The sequence below is a fragment of the Carcharodon carcharias genome, chromosome 20 (genome assembly GCF_017639515.1).
Source record: "Carcharodon carcharias isolate sCarCar2 chromosome 20, sCarCar2.pri, whole genome shotgun sequence".
Lineage (NCBI taxonomy): Eukaryota > Metazoa > Chordata > Chondrichthyes > Lamniformes > Lamnidae > Carcharodon > Carcharodon carcharias.
The window spans coordinates 4,551,254-4,567,076 of record NC_054486.1 but is presented as its reverse complement, the minus strand read 5'-3'; positions in this window follow the sequence as shown (position 1 = coordinate 4,567,076).

The window sequence follows — 15,823 nt, the reverse complement described above, 5'->3', positions numbered from 1 at the left end:
GCATTTTTAGAAAGTGGGGAAGATGTCTGACTTTCAAAGGGACATGGAACACGTTTGCAACTGGCAAGATAAATAAGGCAAGGTTATTATGTTAATTTTTCCCAGAGGTGCATGCCATGATGAGAACATGAAAGATTTTTATATTCTGGGAAAAGTAACTGCTAAAGACAAGTGGAAACAATGGTATTTACAGATCAAAAAGGGAGAAATATATTGAACGAAGGTTGGAAGGCTGTGTGAGGTGTGGTTGTGTGAGATCTTGAAAGGTGACTGTGGGAAACAGACTTGGGGGAGAAAGCCTCTAGCCACCCTGTGGAGGTTTGTTGTTCCAGTATCCAAAATTGTGTTAAAAGCCTTTGGAAGTCCATTGTCCAGTGGGTGCATGTGGTAAAATTGCTGGATGACTTTATAAATTTGGGCTATATTTGGATTGTTGCCTTAATGGCAACAAGTGTGTAGACTTCTGATTGTCTGATGATTTGGTTGTGTTTTTCCAAAGTCAGACCTTCTTTAGATTGCAGTACATCAGAAAGAGTATCACTGGCCACTCCCACTACTGTGAACACACTGTGGGGTTGTGGGTCGGAATCCTCGATTGAGGAGAAAGAATACATGTCTGAAGTACATAAAGCTGGATCCATTCTATGCTCACAGCTTCTCACGTCTGTTCTGACCTCTGCTCTTATTTTGTTTTGTTTTGTGTTTTTCTTTGTTTTCTTTATTTTTGGATGGTTCTGCAGTTCTCACTAACATCTGCTCCACACGTATCTTATTATATCTTTATTTGTCCTACCACCATCTCTTCTAACCTTGCGCAATCATTCATTTTGTTGTTGAATCTCTCCTGCCCCCCACCTTATCTTGCCGTTTGTTCTTTCCTCCCCTCCTCCTTTTCATGCCTCTATACCTATTTAAATCCTGTTATATTTCTAACTTCTCCCAATTCTGATGAAAAACTATTGATCTGAAACATTAATTCTCTTTCTCTCTCCAAAAATGCTGCCAGTCCTGCTGAGCATTTCCAGTATTTTCTGTTTTCATTGCACATATTGATGCATGAATCAGAACTGCTTGGATTTAAGGGCCAGTTGTTAACTAAAACCAGACCATGATGCACAACCGTGCAACAAATGTTTACCAGGTTGTCACCCTGCAGCCAAAATTTTGAAACTATTTGAAACTAAAAGTAGTTCATTTGTGGCTTTCTACTTTTGCTTAGGCTCTTCAGAATCGTAAGAAAACCTGCAGTGGTAGGAACTGTTGCTGTGGACGTCGGGCTTCAGGTAGGCAGATGTGCTTCATTGCTCTCTCCATAAATACAACAACTCACGGCAGACAGCCTTGTACAGAGAGAATTGCCAGATCAAATCTGGAATCCTCCTGTAACTGGGATTAAGGAGGCCATGTGCTCTTTGAAAAGTTAGTGCCTAAGTGGGGTAGAGGCACAAAGGAAGCAAGGGATACAGATACACAAATCATCAAAAGTAGCAAGGCAGGTTAAAAATTGTAAACAGGTCACTGGGATTCTTTTCTGGAGAAATAGAAGGCAAAAGCAGAGAGGTTCTATCAAACTTCTGTAGCATTTTGGTTACACCACATTTAGAATATGTGCACAGATGTTGTCTCCATGTTACAAAAAGGATATTGAAAAAATGGAGAAAGTGCAAAAAAGGTTTACTAGTGTTAGAGAGTAAAATTATTTGGAGAAAACTTAACAGGCTGGGTCCCTTTTCTAAAAAAGAAAAGACTGAGAGATAACTGAATGGAGGTCTTTAAATTATCAAGAAGCTCTGATAGGTCAGATTTAGAAGGATGTTTCCACTCACACGGGAGTTTAAAAGAGAACCATAATTAAGTTCAATAAGGAATTCAGGGGGAACTGCATAGGTCAGAGAGTGGTGAGAATATCGAACGGTGTTGTTGAGATGAGTGCATAGATGCATTTAAGGGGAAGCTAGACAAGTGCACAAGAGAGAAAGTAATAGAGAGATATGTTGATGGGATGAGATGAAATAAATAGAGTGGGAGTAGGCTCATGTGAAGCATAAACACTGGCATAGGGTCAAATAACCTGTCCTTGTGCTGTAAGTTCTATCTAATTGTATGTAGTATAGATTATGAATGTTGTTCATACGTTATTGTTTCTGACAGGACTATATCTGCTATGGCTTGTGATTCCAAACCTTGCTGAAACTTAGCCAGATGGCTGTGATATCCTATCTGCTTAATCATAATTGCTTGGTACCCTGGCACTTTCACACTGTTGGGTAGTTACCTCTGGGCCCAAAGGGAGATCAGGATTTCCCCATCATCCAGGAAACATCTATCTATTGTGATATATTGTGATTAAAGTGGCCTTCAGAATTGTCACTAGGTGCATGGCACATTTTGCTGTTTTCTACATGCAGACTAGTGATTAATGGCAGCTGCATGCTAGTCTTAATTATGTAACCCATTGCCACACTTATTTAGTGGGAAAATTGCACATGTGGCATTATGAATTCTGTTATGCCGCCTTTTGAATGTGTAATTTGACCCTATAGTGACGAGGAGACGTTTAATATTGCTAACTCTGAAAACAGAGAAACATCAGTTGGCAATAATTCTCAAGTATCAAAATCTTTGCTACAAATTTGAACAGCTACTGACCACGTTTTCCTTGCAGGATTCTGTCAAATGTTTTCTTTTATAAGATTGTTATGTGGAGCAAATCAGGACATCATATTAGTGTTTAAACTTAACTGGTTATTATTTCCTCGTTATTATCTTTTCAAGATACAGATCTTTGAGTTAATCAACTGAATATTCCGAAATATGTGAACTTGCTAATGCTTGAGTTTTTAAATTTTATTTCTGAACAAATATTGCTAACAAAACTACCAAAAATTGATATCCCAGGCTAATTAACTTCTATTATGTTTACATTCTAAACAAGGAATACCAAGCCCTTAAATCATCCTGAAACTTGTTTAACTGCAACAACTACATTATTAGCAAATAGTATTTGCAGGGAGTTCATGGATTTTCCTTTTTAAGATCATGGATCGTACGCTGTTGTTTAGATGTTTTCTATATAGCAAGCTGAGGCAAGAGAACGGGAATGGGTGGAGCTGGATGATGTATGTTTATTAGCACTAAGAGGACATCTGTGAGTTCAGATTGGATAAAAGGTCATAGAACACATTGCATGTTGCTAGGTAACACTGCTTCTTAGCCAATTTAGTTGTGAATCTGGAAGGGTTATAATTTCTGTACAAAGAGATGGGTTGTCTGACTATTTATATGAATCGTTGTCTGTCTAGCTGCGGCTGGTTTAAATTCATGAAGCTTAATGAATCTTATTGTTGATAGCAAGAAGTTGATTCCCAGTGCTGTTTTCATGATTGGACCTAAATTAATCCACTGTAATCTCAGGATGGCAGGTAAGAAAAGAAGAGATTGTGAAACTATCTTATTCCAGGGGGGAAAATCCTCATGTATTCCTGTGATATGTCTTCTATTATTAGGACTAACAATTCTGGATTCACACAACTTTTTAATAATTAACAGCAAATACATTGACTTAGAATAAAATATTATTCATAAAAATCCAAAAGTATGAGGTTAAATTTGGAAGCATAAAATTCTATTCCATACGTATTGAAATATTCTGATATTATGCTGGAAAGTTATATTATTATAAAGCATGCAGAATTTGAGCACATTACTTAAATGCTCTGCATAAGTAGACAAGTATGCATATTTAGTATGATCCTGGTACTAGGTGACTGCATTTTTCAGAAAACAATCTTTGTAGCCCTTCTGTTTATGTAGTGGCAACAAAAATGAGAAGGAAAAACAAACCAAGCAAGTTTTTCTCAACTAGAAGTATAACTGCAAATTTGATCCTTTGGTGATTACATTGGGTAGACTTGAAAATTGACCCAAGAATTGCAATCCATGATGAGTGGTGCTGGTAGATTGCAATGAATGCAGCACACCAACTTGGTGCTATCTGCTCGTTTGAATAATCTCTGCTCTAGCCGGTGTGGACCGCACTGTTCGTTGCTTGGGTGCATCAGTAGGAGAACAATATCAAAAGGGTTTAGCACCACTTAAAGCTAGCCTGCACTGCTTAAAGTTCACCTACACCTTTTCAAGATGGAATTGCATTGTGCCTAGAGCAAGCACTGAAAGTCATAGTTGAAGTGAATCTGAACTAGGAAAGAGTTAGGAATGGCACAGCGGCAGAGAGTGTGAGCTCCATGTGTTTCAGACACTGCACCGGTGGTCTTAATGGAGGACGTAGGAAGGAGAAGAGCCTTAAGGGGAAAGGAGCACCTCCAGGCACATGGTCAAAAAGCAGCGCGAGCAAATAGCTACGGGGGTCAAACCCCAAGGACTTGGGATCCAGTGCCACAAGAAGCTCAGTGACCTCACACGAGTGGCCAAGGTCAGCGAATGCATCTTCAAATGCCATTTTTCACTAACTGCCCCACTAGCCTCAGATACTGGTCAGATCAGCACACCCACTCCACTCAACTACCAATAATCCCTATCAATCAGGCCTTATACCTAACATTCATACTCCATCACACCCTCACACGCCTAATGAGGAAAGCCTCACACCCACATCTTACAATTCGCAAACACTGCCAGCTATTCAACTGTGACAGGCACATAAGTCAAAGAGATTGTGTGACACTCACTGACATGCTTCCCTCACTCTTACAGGACAAGGTGGAGCACAACCAGAGTCAGCAGGAGGTAACTGGAGATGGTCAGGTGTGCCCTCAAGCTCTAATCCCTAAGGAGTTAATGTTACTGGCCATCATTATGGTGATATTATTGAGGCCAAGGTTAGTGGCAGCACTGAAGCTATTGAAGGTTACAGTGGCTGCATACCTAATCATCCATCTTACATCCCATTTACATCATTCTTCACTTTCTTCTGATTTAGAATCTGCTCCCCTTCCTGTCAGCTCTGGCATCAGTATGGTGTTCTTATGCAATGCTTGCAAAGCAATATCCATGCAGTCAATGGCACCTGCACCATGTGAATCCCTGTAACCCTAACAAAGCCATGTGCCTGCTTATCTCTGGCAAGAGAAAGAGAAGTAGTTATCTCACAATGAGTAGACATTGACCTCCATACCCAATAGTGGATGGGAAACTGAGATGTCGCACATCTCCAGTTCTAGCCTGCAAGGAGCCAGACACATGAAACTTCATTGCCATAGTCATCATCAAAACTACTGGTAATGCAGCCCTTGTCCTATTCTGACGTAGCAGTGGTGGCTAAAGCAGGTGGCAGATTTCAGTGGAGAATTAGGAACCCTTAGCGAAATGGAAATCTCTCAGGCATTACTTCTCACTGAGGTTCGGGTACGAGAATTGCTCCGTGGACACCCGATTGAGAGCCCTCCTTCCTCTTTCCCTCCCCCTTCCAGCAGCTTGTCCTATTCTGCACGGTCTCTTTTTGTTCTCCAAATCACATTGAGTTTTGCTCCTGGCGAGTTTGCTTATAGGCTACCTGGACGGAGGTGAGGACTCCCTTCTTCAAAGCCACTCATTGGAATCGGGAGAGGGTGGCCGACTGAGAGCCCTTACTGCCAACCGCCCCCCAACATGTGACCCCACCCTGTGAACCCCCTTCCACCATCAGTCACTTGTGCCTGGCTCCCTCCTTGATCCTAGCCCGCAGGTGAGTATCCCTCTGGCACCGCCTCCCTGGCGGTACTGCCATTCAATAGAGCTGCCGGCCTCTGATTGGCTGGCAGTTCTCGGCAGTCGGAACTTCCGCCCCCGATGTCCTTGATCCTGGGGAAGGCCTGCCACTGACCTGCCAAGTGCCTGAGTGGCATTTAATTTGGTGGGCCTCCCCAGTACTCCCGACTGCTGCCTAATCAGCAGACAAGACACCCGTCACCTCCTGAGGGCAGAATTTGATGCCCTCCCCCTATTGAATACTGCCCAGAGTATACCCATTGTGAACTCAGAGACAGCTGCCATTGTCACTCACTTTTCCAGAACAACGTTATCCAATTCAGGGTCATGGGGAGTCGGAGCCTATCCTGACAGGCAAAGGGCGCTAAGGCAGGGACACCTGTCCATCACAGGGCACACACTCACACTGAGGGCCAACCCACCCAATCAGCACATCTTTGGACAGTAGGAGGAAACCAGCGCACCCGACAGGGACCCACACAGACACGGGGAGAATGTGCAAACTCCACACAGACAGACACCTGAGGTCAGGATCGAACCTGGTCCCTGGAGCTGTGGGGCAGCAGCGCCAACCACTGCACCACCATCCTGTCCCTACTGCCATTATCTCCAGGCTTAAATACCTTGCACTTTCTTCCCAGTAAAATAAACCAAGCCTTGTTTTGACCTCTACCAAACAAATCACCCAGCATTATTGTCAGGCAGACAGCAGAAAAGTTACATGACCCCCTTTATGTAGCCTAAATTTAAAGTTCGGTCTCAAAACATAATAATCTTATAAATCTCACAATTGTAATACTCTCCTCTCCTGCCTCCAGAGTCTTTCACCAACAGAAAGTTTAGCATGGCTGAAGTTATTTGTGTCTTTTGAACTTCAATCTGGAAAAGGTTTGTGAGGTATTGTCAGTCATTTTGTGAGAGTGACTGGGAACTGAGGAGATAGCAGGGGATGGGAAACCACCTGAGTGTCCACATTGATAAACAATGATAAAGCAAACCAAAGCAACGACCAACCCATTATTCCTACCGCCATTCCATGCAAAATGGCATTGCTCATCAAGAGTAAATTTGAGGTTATTTGTGTAATCATAACCCTGTAAACATCAATCAGTGTAGATTCAGAAGGGGAACATTCTGCCTGATTAATTTCCTTGACTTCATTGAAGAAGTGACATCCCAGTGGAATGGGATAAGCCCTTTGAGGTGCTGTACCAGACATCCAAAAGTTATTCGACAAAGTTCCACCAGAAAGACTATTAGTTAAGCTGATAGCTGTGGGGATTCAGCGTGAACTGTGGGAATAGTTAAGGAACTAACTGAAGGGTAGGAAAGAATGAGGGCTCATTAGTGAAGTTATGTCATATTGAAGGGAATGGATGCTGAGCAGGGTGCCTCAGGGCTTTCTGTTGCAACCATGACTGTGACTAATTTGCATCAACAACCTGGATTTCGAAAGTGAAGTAGTTAAATTTACAGGTGGTACCAAATTAGAAGAGGTGGTCAATTTAGAAAAGGTATCGCAGAAATGATTTGAATAAAACATAACTGAACATTGGAATGGCCAATGGAGCTTAATCAGATTAAGTTAAGGTGCTGTGTGAAGAAAGGAAAGATTGGTACTTCTGAAATGATATTAAATAGATAATAATGAAGCTGAAAGAGACTAAGAAGCTATACTAGACCTAACAGTAAACATGGAGCAGCAACAATACAGGCAATAGGATGTTAAGTTACGTAGCTAATACACAAAATATAAATCAGAAAAAGTAGGGATCAAATTTTTTGGTTATTCTGGTCAGACCAACTTTCAAATTTCCACATAAAATGCTAGAAACCCTCAGCAGGTCTGGCAGCAACTGTAGAGAGAGAAACAGAGTAAACATTTCTAATTAAAGATCACACACCTGTAGCCTGAACCCTGACCTGGATTTTCATCTTGACGGAGAGAATCCCATTGCAGCAAAAATGGCAGGAGAGCCTTGAAATTGCAAGCCCCGTCCGGAACAGGGCACTCCCCATTTCCACAGAGGTGGGAATGGGGTCTGGTTGCATTTGACGCATGTAAGTCTCACAGAGGCAGCTTGACATTTAAATCACCAGCTGCCTCCTCTCAGGTTAGATTTTGGTAATGTGAAAACCAAAGTGTGCAGAACAAAACCAGCAAGAGCTGGTCTGAACTTTGTGCATTTCTTTGGATAGCCAAATTCCATTGGAGAGGTGTAGGTCCCCCTTTGGATATGGTCCTGGAACACCTTTGGGGAAGGTCAGGTGCTTTTTGTGGGGAGGGGTAAAGTGCCCTTTGGAATTGTTAAACAGGATATTCAACGTTTAGGAAGGCCAGGCAAGAAGCTGGAGGTGATCTTGTGCTGATGATAAGGGATGGGATCAGTGCATTTTTTAAAAAATTCATTCATGGGGTGTGGGCTTTGTTGGCTGGGCCAGCATTTATTGCCCCTCCCTAATTGCCCTTGAGAAGGTGGTGGTGAGCTGCTTTTTTGAACCATTGGAGTCCAGTGCTGTTAGGGAGGGATTTCCAGGATTTTGACCCAGTGACAGTGAAGGAACGGCGATATATTTCCAAATCAGCATGGCGAGTGACTTGGAGGGGCACTTCCAAGTGGTGGTGTTCCCATGTGTCTGTTGCCCTTGTCCTTTGAGATGGTAGTGGTCATGGGTTTGGAAGGTGCTGTCGAAGAAGCCTTGGTGAATTCCTGTAATGAATCTTGTAGATGGTACACACTGCTGCTGCTGTGTGTCAGTGGTGGAGGGAGTGAATGTTTGTGGATGTGGTGCCAATCAAGCGGGGCTGCTTTGTCCTGGATGGTGTCAAGCTTCTTGAGTGTTGTGAGAGCTGCACTCATCCAGGCAAGTGGGGAGTATTCCATCACACTCCTGACTTGTGCCTTGTAGATGGTAGACAGGCTTTGGGCAGTCAGGAAGTGGGTTGCTCGTCGCATTATTCCTAGCCTCTGACCTGCTCTTGTAGTCACAATATTTATATTAGCATTAGCACAGCATTAGTAAGGGAGGATCGCAGATTGGAAGAACAATGTGTGGAATCTGTTTGGGCGAAGCCAAGAAACAGCAAACACTAGCAGACATTGGTTCGAGTTGTTTATCAGCCATCAAATGGTAGTGGTAATGTGGGGCATGTTATTAACCAGGAGATGAGAGAAACACGTAGCATGGACAGTAATCAATGGCGACTTCAATCTGCATATAGACTGGGTAAACCAATTGAGCATTAATGCTGTGGAAAACGAGTTTCTGGAGTGTGTTAGGGGTGGTTTTCTAGAGCAGTATGTTGAGGAGCCAACTGGAGGACAGGCTATTTTAGATCTAGCATTATCTAATGAAAAAGGGCTAAATAATAATCTTGTTGTCAAAGAACCTTAAGGGATAAGTGACCACAATATGATAGAATTTTACATTATGTTTGAAAGTGAGGTAGTTCACTCCGAAGCATGAGTATCTAAGTTGAATAAAGCAAATTATGAAGGCATGAGGGACAAATTGGCTGAGGTGGATGAGAAAATTAAAAGTTATGACTGTACACAGGCAATGGATAGTCTTCAAAGAACATTAACATAGCTAACAGCACCTATACATTTCCTCAAGAAGCAGTAGACCATTCAGCCCATCGAGTCTACTCCACTATTCAGTGAGATCACAACTGATCTGATAATCCTCAATTCCACTTTCCTGCCTTTTCCCCATAACCCTTGATCCCCTTACTGATTAAAAATCTGTCTATCTCAGCCTTGAATATACTTAATGACCCAGCCTCTACAGCCCTCTGCAGTAAAGAATTCCACAGATTCACTACCCTTTGAGAGAAGAAATTCCTCCTCATCTTTGTCCTAAATGGGTGATCCCTTACTATGAGATCATGTCCTCTGGTCCAAGACTCCCACAAGGGGAAACAACCTCTCAGCATCTACCCTTTCATGCTCTAAGAATCTTATATGTTTCAATAAGGTCGCCTCTCATTCTTCTAAATTCCAATGAGTACAGGCCTAACTGACTCAACCTGTCCTCATAAGAAATTCCCTCCATCCCAGGGATCAACCTAATGAACCTTCTCTGGATTGGTTTCAAGGCCAGTATACCTTTCCTTAGATAAGGGGACCAAAACTGTCCACAGTATTCTTGGTGTGGTGTGGCCTTGTATAGTTTTAGCAAGACCTCTCTATTTTTAAACTTCAAGCCCTTTGAAATAAAGGCCAACATTTCACTTGTCTTCCCTATTACCTGCTGAACTTGTATGCTAGCTTTCTAGGAATCATGCATGAGGACATCCAAATCCCTCTGTGCTGTAGCCTTCTGCAGTCTTTCTCCATTGAAATAATATACAGCTCCGCTATTCTCCCTGCTAAAGTGCATAGTCTCAGATTTTCCCACATTATATTTCATCTGCCAAGATTTTGCAGACTCACTTAACCTGCCTATATCCTTCTGTAGACTCTTTGAATCACCCTCACCATTTGCCTTCCCACCTATTTTTGTGTCATTTGCAAACTTGGCGATAGTACATTCACTTCCCTCATCTAAATCATTAATATATATTGTAAATAATTGTGGCCCCAGCACTGGTCCCTGTGGCATTCCACTAGTTACAGGTTGCCATCCTGAAAATGCCCCACTTATCCCAACTCTCTGTCTTCTATTAGTTAGCCAATCCTCTATCCATGCTAATATACTACCCCCAGAACCATGGGCTCTTATCTCATTAAGTAGCCTTATGTCATGTTCCTTATCGAACGCCTTTTGGAAATCTAAATATACTGCATCTACTGGTTCCCCTTTATCTATCCTGCTTGTTACCTTTTGTAAGAATTCTAATAAATTTGTCAGGCATGATTTCCCCTTCATGAAGCCATGCTGACAATGCTTGCTTATATTATGTGTTTCTAAATACCCTGTATTACATTCTTTATAATAGACTCTAACATTTTCTTAATGATGGATGTTAAGCTAATAGGCAGAAAGCTACCTGTTTTTTGTCTCCATCCAGTTTTGAATAAGGGTGTTACATTGGCAGTTTTCCAATCTTCTGGGACTTTTCCAGAATCTAAGGGTTCTTGGAAGATTACTACCAGTGTATCCTCTATTTGTGAAGCTACGTCCTTCAATATCCTAGGATGAAACCCATCAGGTCCAGGGGACTTATTGGCCTTTAGCTCCATTAGTTTCCCTAGTACTTATTCTCTGGTGATAGTTATTGTATTTATTTCCTACCCCCATTTTGCCCCTCAATTATTTAGAATAAAGGAAGTTAAGGATTGTATAAGATTAAAGAAAAGACTTATAAAGTTGCCAGAAGTAGTAGTAAATCTGAGGATTGGGAGATTTTTAGAATATAGCAAAGGAGGACCAAGAAGCTGGTAAAGAAAGGAAAAGTAGAATATGAATGCAATCCAGCAAAAACATAAAAGCAGACTGTGAAAGCTTCTATGGGTATGTAAAAAGGAAGTAAAAAGATAAAAACAAAGAACTGTGGATGCTGAAAATCCAAAACAAAAACAGAAACAGAAATACCTGGAAAAACTCAGCAGGTCTGGCAGCATCGGTGGAGAAGAGCACAGTTGATGTTTCGAGTTCTGTTGAAGGGTCATGAGGGCTCAAAACATCAACTGTGTTCTTCTCCACCGATGCTGCCAGACTTGCTGAGCTTTTCCAGGTATTTCTGTTTCTGTTTTTGTAAAAAGGAAGTGTTTGGTTAAGACAAATGTGGGTCAATTACAGACAAAGTCAGGAGATTTCATAATGGGGAATAGAGAAATGGCAGAGAAGCTAAATGATTACTTTGTGTCTGTTTTCACTGGGGAAGATACATGAAATCTCCCAGATTTAGAGATCCAAGGGACTAGGGAGAATGAGGAGTTGAAGGAAATTAGTACAAGTGAGAAGGTTGTATTGGAGAAATTAATGGGATTGAAAGTTGATAAGCCCCTGAGACATGATATTCTGTATCCCAGAGTGTTGAATGAGGTTACTATAGGGATAATAGATACATTAGTGGTCATTTTCCAAAATTTTATATATTCTGGAATGGTTCCTGAAGATTGGAAGGCAGCAAATGTAATCCCATTATTTAAGAAGAGAGGAAGAGAGAAAACAGGGAGCTACAGACCTGTTAGCCTTACATCAGTAGTATGGAAAATGCTAGAATCTATTATAAAAGGTGTGATAAATGGACACTTAGATAATAATGATCTGACTGGAAATAGTCCATATGGATTTGTAAATGTGAAATCATATTTGGTGAAATTGTTGGAGTTTTTGAGGATGTTACTAAAAAAATTGATAAAGGAGAGTTGATGGATGCAGTATACTTGGGTTTTCAGGAGGCTTTTGATAAAGTCCCCCACAGGAGGTTGATTAGCAAAATAAAAGCAGATGGGATACGAGGTAACATACTGGCATGGATTAAGAATTGGTTAACAGGCAGAAAACAGAGAGTAGGAATAAATGGGTCATTCTCGCATTGGCAGGCTTTGACTAGTGGAGTACCACAAGGATCAATACTTGGGCCTCAGTTTTTCACGATATATATCAATGATTTGGATGTGGGGACCAAATGTAATATTACAAAGGTCGCGGATGATACAAAGCTCGGTGGAAATGTGTGTTGTGGGGAACATGTAAAGCGGCTACAGGAGGATTTGGACAGACTTAGTGAGTGGGCAAGAACATGGCAGATGGAATATAATGTGGAAAAATGTGAGGTTATTCACTTTGGTAGGAGGGACAGATGTGCAGAGTATTTCTTAAATGGTAAGAGATTAGAAAGTATAGATATACAAAGAGGCCTTATCCTTAAGCCACTAAAAGCTAGCATGCAGGTGCAGCAGGCAATGAGGAAGGCTAATGGAATGTTAGCCTTTACTGCAAGAGGTTTTGAGTGCAGGTGTAGTGAAGTCTTGCTTCAGTTAGTGGGGAGACAATGGTGTAATGGTATTGTTGCTGGGCTAGTGATCCAGAGACCCAGGGTAATGCTCTGGGGACCCAGGTTTGAATCCCACCACTGCAAATGGTGGAACTTGAGTTCAATAAAACTCTGGAATTAAAAGTCCAATCATGAAACCATTGTTCATTGTTGTAAAAACACATCTGGTTCATTAATGTCCTTTCCTGATCTGGCCTACATGTGAGTCCAGACCCACAGCAATGTGGTTGACTCTGAAATGGCCTAGCAAGCCACTCAGTTGTAATAAACCGCTACAAAGTCACAAAAAAAGGAATGAAACCAGACGGACCACCCGGCATCAACCTAGGCACTGAAAACGACAAAGGCAATCTCAGCCCTGTCGACCCTGCAAAGTCCTCCTTACTTACACCTGGAGGCTAGTGCCAAAATTAGGAGAGCTGTCTCACAGATTAGTCAAGCCTGACAAAGTCATCGTCACGGAATCATACCTTACAGATACCCCACCATCACCATCCCTGGATATGCCCTGTCCCACTGGCAGGACAGACCCAGCAGAGGTGGCGACACAGTGGTATGGTCGGGAGGGAGTTGCCCTGGAAATGCTCCAGACCCCATGAAGTCTCAGGGTAATCATGGGCAAGGTAACCTCCTGCTGATTACCACGTACCGCCCATCCTCAGCTGATGAATCAGTTCTCCTCCATGTTGAACATCACTTGGAGGAAGCACTGAGGGTGCCAAGGGCACAGAATGTACTCTGGGTGGGGGACTTCAGTGTCCATCACCAAGAGTGGCTCGGTAGCACCACTACTGACCGAGCTGGCCGAGTCCTAAATGGCATAGCTGCTAGACTGGGTCTGTGACAGGTGGTGAGGGAACCAACAAGAGGGAAAAACATAATTGACCCCATCCTCACCAACCTGCCTGGCACAGATGCATCTGTCCATGACAGTTTAGGAGGAGTGACCACTGCACAGTCATTGTGGAGACGATGAGACACTGTGGGCCATCAGCAGTTGTACTCGAACACAATCTGTAACCTCATGGCCCGGCATATCCCCCACTCTACCATTACCATCAAGCCAGAGGATCAATCTTGGCTCAAAGAGGAGGACATGCCAAAATGACACCTAAAAATGAGGTGTCAACCTGGTGAAGATATAACACAGGACTACTTGCGTGCCAAACAGCATAAGCAACAAATGGTAGACAGGGCTAAGCGATCCCACAATCCATGATCAGATCTAAGCTCTGCAATCCTGCCACATTCAGTCGTGAATGGTTGTGGATAATTAAACAACTCATTGGAGGCAGTGGCTCTAAAAACAGCCCCATCCTGAATGATGGAGGAGCCCAGTGCATCACTGCAAAAGATAAGGCTGAAGCATTTGCTACAATCTTCAGCCAGAAGTGTCGAGTGGATGATCCATCTCGGCCTCCTCCAGAGGTCCCCAGCATCACAGTTGCCAGTCTTCAGCCAATTTGATTCACTCCACGTTATATCAAGAAACATCTGAAGGCACTGGGTACTGCAAGGGCTATGGGCCCTGACAATACTCCGGCAATAGTACTGAAGACTTGTGCTCCAGAACTTGCCGCGCCCCTAGCCAAGCTGTTCCAGTACAGCTACAACACTGGCATCTACCCGGCTATGTGGAAAATTACCCAGGTATGTCCTGTATACCAAAAGCAGGACAAATCAAACTAGCCAATTACTGCCCCATCAGTCTACTCTACATCACTAGTAAAGTAATGGAAGGGGTCATCAACAATGCTATCAAGCGGCACTTGCTTAGCAATAACCTGCTCACTAACGCTTAGTTGGGTTCTGCCCCTGACCTCATTACAGCCTTGGTTCAAGCATGGACAAAAGAGCTGAGCTCCTAACGTGAGGTGAGAGTGACTGCCCTTGACATCAACAAAGCATTTGACCGAGTGTGGCATCAAGGAGCTCTAGCAAAACTGGAGTCAATGGGAATCAGAGGGAAAACTCTCCACTGATTGGAGCCATACCTAGCACAAAGGAAGATGGTTGTGGTTGTTGGAGGTCAATCATCTCAGTTTCAGCACATCATTGCAGGAGTTCCTCAGGGTAGTGTCCTCGGCCCAACCATCTTCAGCTGCTTCATCAATGACCTTCCTTCCATCATAAGGTCAGAAGTGGGGATGTTCCCTGATGATTGCACAATGTTCAGCACCCTTCACGACTCCTCAGGAACTGAAGCAGTCCATGTTCAAATGCAGCAAGACCTGGACAATATCCAGGCTTGGGCTGACAAGTGGTAAGTAACATTTGCGCCAAACAAGTGTCAGGCAATGACCATCTCCAACAAGAGAGAATCCAACCATCACCCCTTGACATTCAATGGCATTACCATCAATGAATCCCCCACTATCAACATTCTAGGTGTTACCATTGACCAGAAACTGAACTGGACTGGCCATATAAATACTGTGGCTACAATAGCAGGTCAGGGGCTGGGAATGGTGCAATGAGTAACCTACCTCCTGACTCCCCAAAGCTTGTCCATCATCTATAAGGCACAAGTCAGGAATGTGATGGAATACTCACCACTTGCCTGGATGAGTGCAGTTCCTACAACACCCAAGAAACTCAACATCATTCAGGACAAAGCAGCCCACTTGATTGGCACCACATCTACAAACATTCACTCCCTCCACCACCGACGCAAAGTAGCAGCAGTGTGTACCATCTACAAGATGCACTGCAGGAATTCACTAAATGTCCTCCGACAGCACCTTCCAAACCCACAACCACTACCATCTGGAAGGACAAGGGCAGCAGACACATGGGAACACCACCACCTCCAAGTTACTCATCATCCTGACTTGGAAATATATTGCTGTTCTTTCACTGTCGCTGGGACAAAATCCTGGAACTCTCTTCCTAACAACACTCTACACCACATGGACTGCAGTGGTTCAAGAAGGCAGCTCACCACCACCTTCTCAAGGGCAATTATGGATGGGCAATAAATGCTGGCCCAGCCAGCGAAGCCCACATCCTGTGAAGGAATAAAAGAAAAATTGTATGGAAGCTTGGTTAGACCACACCTGGAATACTGTGCGTAGTTTTGATCCTCCTTACTTCAGAAAGGATATTATTGCCATAGAGTGAGTATAATAAATGTTCACCAGACTTGTTCCAGGATGGCAGGACCGAATT